This window comes from Nannospalax galili, unplaced genomic scaffold (assembly GCF_000622305.1).
Source record: "Nannospalax galili isolate Female #2095 unplaced genomic scaffold, S.galili_v1.0 scaffold917, whole genome shotgun sequence".
Lineage (NCBI taxonomy): Eukaryota > Metazoa > Chordata > Mammalia > Rodentia > Spalacidae > Nannospalax > Nannospalax galili.
In genome coordinates this window covers 1,596,742-1,605,801 of record NW_008340972.1, presented here as the reverse complement: position 1 = coordinate 1,605,801, position 9,060 = coordinate 1,596,742, and the positions used below count along the sequence as shown (strand labels likewise).

Below are 9,060 nucleotides of genomic sequence, written 5' to 3'. Positions count from 1 at the left end.
TTAAATTGAATAGAGGCCAGAGGGAGAGGGTACAGATAGAGAAGGGGATTTAAATATCATCAAACTATGTTATATAAAAATCCCAAAATTTTGATAAAAATATAAAAATTAAAAAAAAAACATTTAAAAGTTTTAAATAAAGGATCATGAACCATGTAATCCTAAATTAGAAACTCAAACACATTTTATGTTATTCTTTGATATAACCCACCACACATGTAACAGATGCACAGAAGTTACATAAATGGCAAAGAGAGAAAAGAAATTCCTGGGATGCCATCCGGAAAACAAGGGTACATTCTCAGAATGGTGGAGAGATGACGCTGGGTGGGCTCAACGGCTAGTCAAAGAACATTTCTGATAATTCTGGTAAATCTGAGCTCAGTGAGAGCAATGAAGTCCCCTTCATTCAGAGAACACCCCGTGAAAATCCCTTGAGGACAGTGGGACCAAACTTATTAACCCAGACATCAGTTTGTGGCAGAAAATAAAACACTTGGTCTACACTCTCCTGAACATAACTGACATGGAATTCTGGGGGTCAGCACATTTAAATGACTGTTCTTCATTCATTCTTAAAAACATTCATTACTGACTTCAGGCAGATAATTTCTCCCATGGAATGACTGAAAGAAAGCCATGGGATGGCAACACTGGACAGTGCTCAGACCCGGGGAAGCAGAAGAGGGTGCTGTTGAAAGATCCTTTCCTCTCCCCTTCCCGCTTTCCAGAAGCTAATCTCTTAATCATTAAGTAAATGAAATAAGTCATAAAGACAATAATTTACTGATACAAATCACACAAATTTCTTTCATATGCATATATATTTAGTAGAACTCACATATAATAGTTACATATAATCTGGACTCCACTCCTCATAAATTCATCAAAGGAAAGGCTTAACATGCAATCACCACACTGTGAAGTAAATTCCTTTTTCCTAATGATTCCTTGTTTAACAGAATAAACTTTTGAGGAGCTGAATAGATGGTTCAGTGGTGAAGAGCACTGACTGCTTTGCAGAGTGTCCTGGTTTGGTTCCCCGTACCCAAATGGTAGCTAATAACCATCCATAACTCCAGTTCCAGAGGATCTGACAACCTCTTCTGGCCTTTAAGGGCATTACACAAATTGATTCCCTTATATACATGCAGGGAAAACACTCATACACATAAAAATAAGTCGACAAAATTTAAAAGGAAGAAATGAAAATTTTAAAAGAGAAAAATTATTTAAAATAGTCAAGGGATTTGGGTCAAATAAAAATTATCACATTACAAATTTATAATCTAGATGGGTGTTTCATTTCAGGATGGGCAAAAGCTCTAAAATGAAAAATCACCTGACCTTCTGTCCCAAGGGCAGAGGGTAACTTTTTACAATCTTGGGATGGTCAACTTTCCAGGCACGAAAACTTGTATTCCATGTGTCAGAAACTCAAAGGTGTCTACACCTCTGGGAATGTTCTCTGAAAGGGAGAGAATCTGCCAGGTCTTTTAGGGCAGTCTCTGGTACAGGGCCTGAGATGGCCTTCTTGTCTGAATATCACATAGAAGTCTAACCTAAGGTTTCAAGGACGTCTCTGCTCTCAGTTAAATGGGGAAAAAAAAAATCTTGAAATACTTCTAGAAGGACGACTCAGAGAAAGCATTGCTAGTAATTCAGTTAATTTAGAAAAATATACTTGGATCATTCTTACCAACCGTTCTAAAAGTAGAGCTTGGGATTTTCAGTCAGTTACAAGCATCTTAAACACCTTCAATGGTGTTACCTGTGTGTAAAAGGTAAAGTGCTAAAGGAGAGTGTGCTGGGACACCTGGGGAACTATAGAAGGAGGTCAATGAGTTCTGGGCCAGCCTGGGACACATAGTGAGTACAGGGCCAGCCTGGGCAACATAATAAGACCCTGTCTCAAAGAACAAAAACAAACAAAAAGGCAAACAGAAAAACAAATTGCACAAGGCAAATTTTTTAATATGAGAAACTTGGTATGATAAAAATAATATAATTCATCACAACCCAACTGATCACTTTATCTGTATTACTTGACAGGGCAGAACAACCCTGTAAGATACTTCACCATATATATAATGGCCTAGAATAAAACTGTGATTTCTAAAGAGAAGGAAGGAAACTCCACTGTTCCAAGGATACTACCAAAGAGTGGAAATTAGATGCTGATAAAATTGAGTTCCTTGAAACCATTTCTAAAGCGTCTAAATTCCCTTTGAGTACACATTCTAAAATCTAATGGGATTTCCTATTATAGAGATGTTGGCCTTTTATTTTAGTCTAGAATCACAAGTATAAAACTTGAGATATGGGTTTCTTTTCTCAGCAAATCATGTAGCCTCCAACACAGCATCCACAGAACTTTGAGCACCACAGAGCCCACTCCCCCAAAGACTAAGAATTCTGTGTGACTCAAGCTGCAGAGACACTCAAATGCAGCACGTTGAGAATTGGGATGGTTGATGTGAGCTTAGCTAAGTCTTGTTTTCATACAGATTTCAGCTTTTCTGTTACTGTTGTGATACAAATACTCAAACACAATGATCAAGTGAGCTTTCACAGCATGGAAGGGGCAAAATAGGAAAGAAAAAGTTTACTCCTTTCTGTGAGTTGTATTTAGGCAGCTCTCAATGGGGCTGCCACCAAATCCTTTAAGCACCAGCCTCTTCCCTTCATTAAACTAATGAAGCATCTTAGGAAGACTTTCTTCACCGGCAGCTCCAGGCTCTCCAGGTGGACACCTACGATCTTCTAAATTACAAAAGGTGACTGAGGGGAGACATCTGTTTGTCACATTCAACACTGTGTTATAAAATAAACGACAAAAAAACATTTGAGAGATTAAGATGATAAGATAGATTCTGAATTGTATTTTCTAAGGTTAATAGGGGCCGGTGTCATAACTCTGCCTTCTTATCTTTACAGATACAAATTCCTGTTTTCCCATCAGGGAGCCAGGGCCTCTGAATACCAACTGTGTGAAGTACAATACTTAGGAACAAACCAGTGCTAAGAGGTCCCTATCACACCATGACACTTGGTATCACTATATAATGCCTTTATGAAACCTAAATACATTAAGCTTGATTATAATCATTTTTTTTATAACATCACCTTCTTAGTAACTCTCACAACACCCGGCTCCCGGGAACATACTTATAATAAGATGGCCAGGTGTACTTTTTCATTAAAGACCTCTGCTGGAGTCTCTATAGTACTTTTTCCTCATATATTTCAAGCTAAATGTTCCCTCTGTTTTTATGTTTGCTGTACTATAGTCCTTTTTCAGTGATTAATTTTCTATTTCAAACTAATTTCCATATTTTCTTTTGTCCCTCTCCTGGTATCAGAACAATCTCCTGCATGTTCTCCTGTCTCATCTTCTCCCTCTCCAAACGTATCACTGTATTCTAGACCCCCCCAAACTGTTTGTACTCACATTTAGTCAAAAATATCTAGTAGCTCCCCACCCCCAACTTCCAACAGGAGGCACCTAGTTACAACCAAACCCCCCAAACCCAGAGTTTTTGTGACTGCTACTTAGGCTAGGGCTACTGGTATTATATGAGTTCAGCAGCCCCAACACACTGTGCCCCACTGGGTTAAACACTGGAGGGAGAGCAAGAGAGAGAGAGAGAGAGAGAGAGAGAGAGAGAGAGAGAGAGGCTTTATAAATTCTGAATGTGTAAGACAGATCAGGGGAGAATGGGGGCGGGCAGCAAAGAAACTGACCACATACACACACACACACACACACACACACACAATCTCAACAAACATTTGCATTTTGAAATGTGTGTGTGTGTTTATTATTACAATTTTCACTTTGTTTTCTAATTTACACGCTTTGGGGAAGCAGCCTAACCTGTGCCTGTTGGCATGCCGAAGTCACATACTAACTGACCATTGCCGGGAGCTGCTAAACCTCCAGAGAGGCACCTAACTGTCAAATTCTGCAAGCCTGTTCGAGATTCCATTAGGAAGTCTTCATTCTAAGAGGACTGGGCATTCCTTATCCCACACACTCCAATCAGAATTTTCAGGCATTTATTTTTGCAAGTTTACCAGGCTAGAATTGATGAGTGGTTGGTCTGCTGGCCCGAGTCCAGTGTGCTAAGCCTGAGTAGAGGGGTTCTTGCTTCCTAAAGCTAAATGCATAGGAGGTTTATGAACAGGCTCTGCCTTTTGTCCAAAATGGAGAAACTCAGGAAAATCAAGTCATCTCAGGACACAATTTTCCTAGGAAAAAAGGAGTAAAGCACACATGCTTTTCCCTGAAATCCTTTATTATTTTGTGAATTACATTACTTAAGCAATGTCTTCACACATGCTGAATTCTGGCTGGGAACAATCAAGGCTCAGGTGTTATCTATAGGTAGGTTTTATGTCATCCCTAAGTTTATTTATAACCCAGCCCTCCCCCACCCCCAAAAAAGGGCAGGGAGAAAAATAACAACTCCATATTAACTTACTCGGAGAAACACACAGTGAGGCCCCTTTCCCATTTCTTATATTTGTGTAGCTGCTAGACATTTTTTGCAAAGGAGGGGGCAGCAGCCAGGCTTGTACAACAAAAGGCCTACTGTCACAGAGCCAGCCTCAGACATGGTGGAAACCAGCCCACAGGAAAAGGCCTGGCTCCAGTGCTGGCCCCGGCCAGGACAGCCACTATATTCACTCAAATTGGCAACAGGTCTCAGTGTTCCTGGCTTTGAGCTGTGAACAAGGGTCGGGATTGAATAACCAATTATACAACCGCTGACTGAGTTTACCCAAGGTTTGCAAACTGCTATAATAGCCCAGTATTCAACCAACTGTTTTATCCTTTTCCAGATAGAGTGTCATATCTCCCCCTGTGCTCCATTTACATGCCACTTTACCACATACGTCCATTAAAAAGGTTAATGCGGTGTCACACTCAATGTCTAAATGAGGGGCTCTTCCCTCCCACTCGGCATTTCAGCAGACACCTTTCTCTTTCTTTCTGCAAGTTAGACCAAGTTTCTGTCAAGACTACAATCAGACTATGAAGGAACAGTAGCAAACTGCCAACAGTTTCCAAAATCCTCGCCACACTAATCGGCTCTTTTACCCCACCTTGGTGTATGAAGAACGTGACATTCTGCAGTTTGGTGATTCTTAGTAGCACCCAAATTTGAGGAGCTTTTATCAATCCATCCAGAAGTGTATTTGCTTCCTGTGCCAAAACGGGCATCTCTCTCAAAGTTCTAATTTCTGCCCCAAAATATTTCAACACCATCCTGTAGACAAATTGGTTGAAATTAAGATAAAACATAGAAATGGAATTTCAAGAGACTTTCCAAAATAGCTACAGAACGGTGGTTTTTGAACGAGTAACCCTAACCAAGAAACAGAATAAGGGAAATGGAAGTCTGTCAAACGGTTATGAAGGGGTTGTCGGTTTTTGATATCTTGATCTTTCACCGTTCATTTTATCCCATATTTGGTGTGAATAGGCGTGTTACAAGTAATCCTTTTCATTGAGGCAATTTAGCGCCAAAGTGATCAGAACAGATTCCTCACCTGCTCACTGAAAACTATTAAATACTGATGAAAGAATTTTAAGGCGGCATGGTATAATGGAAAGTCAGTTTATATTCATGAAAGGGAAAATAAATGAATATTGTTCAAATGTTCAAGCTACCCAGATAATGTATAGGCTCATTGTAACTCCTAATCAAAAACTCCCCTGGCATCCTTTGTATAAACAGGAAAATAAGACAAAGTAATTCCAAGAAAAACATGTTATTTGGAATCATTACAAGTCCCACATTAAAATTATATTGCAAAACTATGATAATCAGGATATTATGTATAAGAAGCAGATTAAGACAGATAGATAGTGGAAAAAAACAGAAAATCTCCAAATAAACTCAAGTGCACATGGTCTACTAAGGTGTGAATGGACAGAAGACATTGAAGAAAATATCAATAAATGTGCTTCGAAAATGGGATTTCCTTAAACAAGGTATTTGATTAGTTCTTTATCTTATACCAAACACTAAAATCAACTCAAAAGAACTAAAACCTAAATACATTGATCTCACGGACATTGACATTGGCAATGATTTCCTTAAAATCATACCAGAATCTCAAAAAAGCAAACAGGAGCAGACAGAATTACAGAAAACTAAAAAAGCTTGTGCATCCTAACTGGTAACTGAAAAAACTGATCAGGTAATCTACAGCATGGAAAATATGTCTGTGAACCAAACCTCATATCTAAGATTTTATAAAGACCCATGCACTTATCATCAAAACAAAACCAGATTGGGAAGTGGGTAAAGGTCAGGGCTGGCGATCTGGCTTAGTGTGTACAAGCACTGGCTGTTCTTGCAGAAGACCTGGGCTTGGTTCCCAGCACCCACAGGGTGGTTCACTCCTCTCTCTAATCCCAGTTCCAGGGTATCTGATGCCCTATTCTGCCCTTGATGGGAAGCACGCACATATGGAGCATGTACATAGATGCAAGCAAGCACTCATAAGTAAAATAAAAATAACAAAGCCTTTAAAAAAAAGAAGTGGGCAAAGGACATTAACATATTTCTCTAAAGATGAGATAACAATGAATCTCTGGTATAAGAAAAGATGCTCCATGTCCCACAACAGCGGCGAAACCCCAGACCTCTACGTGATTTCACCTTACAACCAAGAGCACGGTTATGACCAAAAGGTAAGGCATCACAGGTTCAGAAAGGCTGTGTTTCAGAGACCTAGTACATGACTGGGAGGGACACAGATCTGAGCAGCCGTTATGGACAACCACATGGTGATTTCAAAAGAAATTAGAAACAGAACTACCACAGGTCCCAATAATCCATTTTCATGGGAATAAAATCATGACCTCATAAAGATATCCACGGTCTAATATTTGTCACAACAACATTCAAAAATAGCTGTGCCTAGTTGCCCATCAAAAAACAAATGGTTAAAGGAATGATGGTGTGTGTATGTGTGTGTGTGTGTGTGTGTGTGTGTGTGTGTGTTTGTGTGTGTGTGTGCATATATTTCTTTTGCTGTGATAAAAGACCATGACCAGAAGCAATCTGGGGAAGAAAGAATTAATTTGGGCTTGCGGTTCTGCAGGGAGCGCTCGCAATGGAGGAAATGGCATGGCAGCCGACAGAGCAGAGGCTGAGAGGTCTCCTTTTCAACTACATCAGAAACCACAGAGCGATGAAGACCTGGGCAAGGCCCTGAACTCCCAAAGCCCACCCCCAGGGGTGACTTCCTGCAGGGAGCTGCACCTTCCAATGGCTCCTGAACACCTCAAACAGTCCGCCAGCCGGGACCAGGGGTTTAGCAGCAGACATGAGCCTCTGGGGGCATTTCTCGTTCAGACGATGTCATCCAATCTTACCTACGTGGCCGTTCTGCCACTTACCAGAGCACCTGTGGGCCTGGAGGACATTACTTTACATGGAAGAGGCCAGATGGAAAGCCAAGTACTGGGTACTCCCTTTCACATGTGGAAGCTAACAGAAAGTTGGCCTGAAAGTATTCTGTGACTGACTGGGTGTTGGGGAGAGGATGAGAGTTGTGCGGAAGGAAATGCTGATTTTTAGCGGTATGCACGATATGCATGTAGGGAGATATAACACTAAGCTCCTTTAACGTGCTAGCAAAACCAAATTTAAAATCTAAATGATTTCATGACCATGCAAGCAGACCTCAAGCAGTTCAAAGAATGGGAGTCCTCACAACAAAGCTTTTCTCTTTTTATGCACATCAACATTGGCAAAATTTTCTATGCTGGCACTTGGCCTAACTCTGATGGTGAATCTCCATTTATTGAGCATTTACTGTGCTTAGAGTTTTCAGTGCCTGGTGTTAGTACGTGTAACCCACAAGGTTGATATTAATAACTAAAATTCTGAGTTCTCCCTTGAGCTTCTGTGGTCTCATCCTTCCTAGCTGAAAGCTTTAAGTATGACTCTTTGATATGTTACACCTAAAAAAAGTAAATACTTCTAATATCTGGACATAAACCTATAGCTACAATAATTCATTCATGCAGGTCAATGGTGGCATCAGCAGAGAAACCAAAAGAAGTCAGATTCTACCCTGAAGAAGAGAATTCCTAATAGTCAAAACTGTCAGTAAACCCTGGGCAGCCCTCTTGTCTCTGAGCATTTACTAAGGGAGGGTTTGCTGATCTAACAGGCATGCTAGCAAATGAGAAGCTCAAAATGTAACCAGAAACATCATAGTGTTAGGGACAAAAGAATGCGACTGGGCTGCCATGGGCTGGTGGTTCATGGTTCTTACAGAAGGGAGAAAGAAGCAGTAGTCAGAGGACGTCTACCTCTCAATCTCCAGGGAGGTTACTTGGTGCCGTAGGCAGGTATTTAACCTGGGTTCACTTAGTTCCTGTTTACTGAAGCATGCTGTGGCTATCCAGAGAGATGCAAAATATGATGGCTGCATAGTGAGGGCTACCCCCACCCCAACACCAAACCAACAAACCCATTCAGGCCTCCCTGTTGCCCTTGTGAATTCAATGCTTAGGAGAGTCTCTTCCTTCTTAAGCAGCGTCCTAGATCCAGTGAGTCATACAGATGTTTCATATGCCTTCTTTACAAAGCAGATACATGCCTCTCCTTGGGTTGTACGTTGAACAATGGGTGAGAAACTGTCAATAAGTAAAACAGCAAAGGTCTGCAAAAATATGAAGAATTTTACTTCCAGTCTCCTTTGGTGTGTGTGCAAATGAGACTATTTCCCAGTCTGTACTAGCCCACAGAAGACAGACAAACTGCAAAACATTGTAGGCGCAAAGGGACAATTCTGTCTCCTCCCATCAGTTAAATAACTGCTCACTTAACAATAATAAAGAACATTGTTTTAGACCACATTAGGCATTGTTTCCTTCCTTATTCTGTATTTTTTGTGTACACCTATCTATCTATCATCATCTATCTATCTATCTATCTATCTATCTATATCATCTATCTATCATCTATCATCTATCTATCTATCTATCTATGTATCTATCTATCTATCTATCTGTCTATCTATCTATCTATG

General features: G+C 40.4%; 1 protein-coding gene across 1 annotated transcript in view; it reads right to left on the bottom strand.

Annotated features, from left to right (window-relative positions):
- Sox5 (SRY-box transcription factor 5) overlaps positions 1-9,060 on the bottom strand; it is a 446,577-nt gene that overhangs the window by 260,305 nt on the left and 177,212 nt on the right. The window lies entirely within an intron of this gene.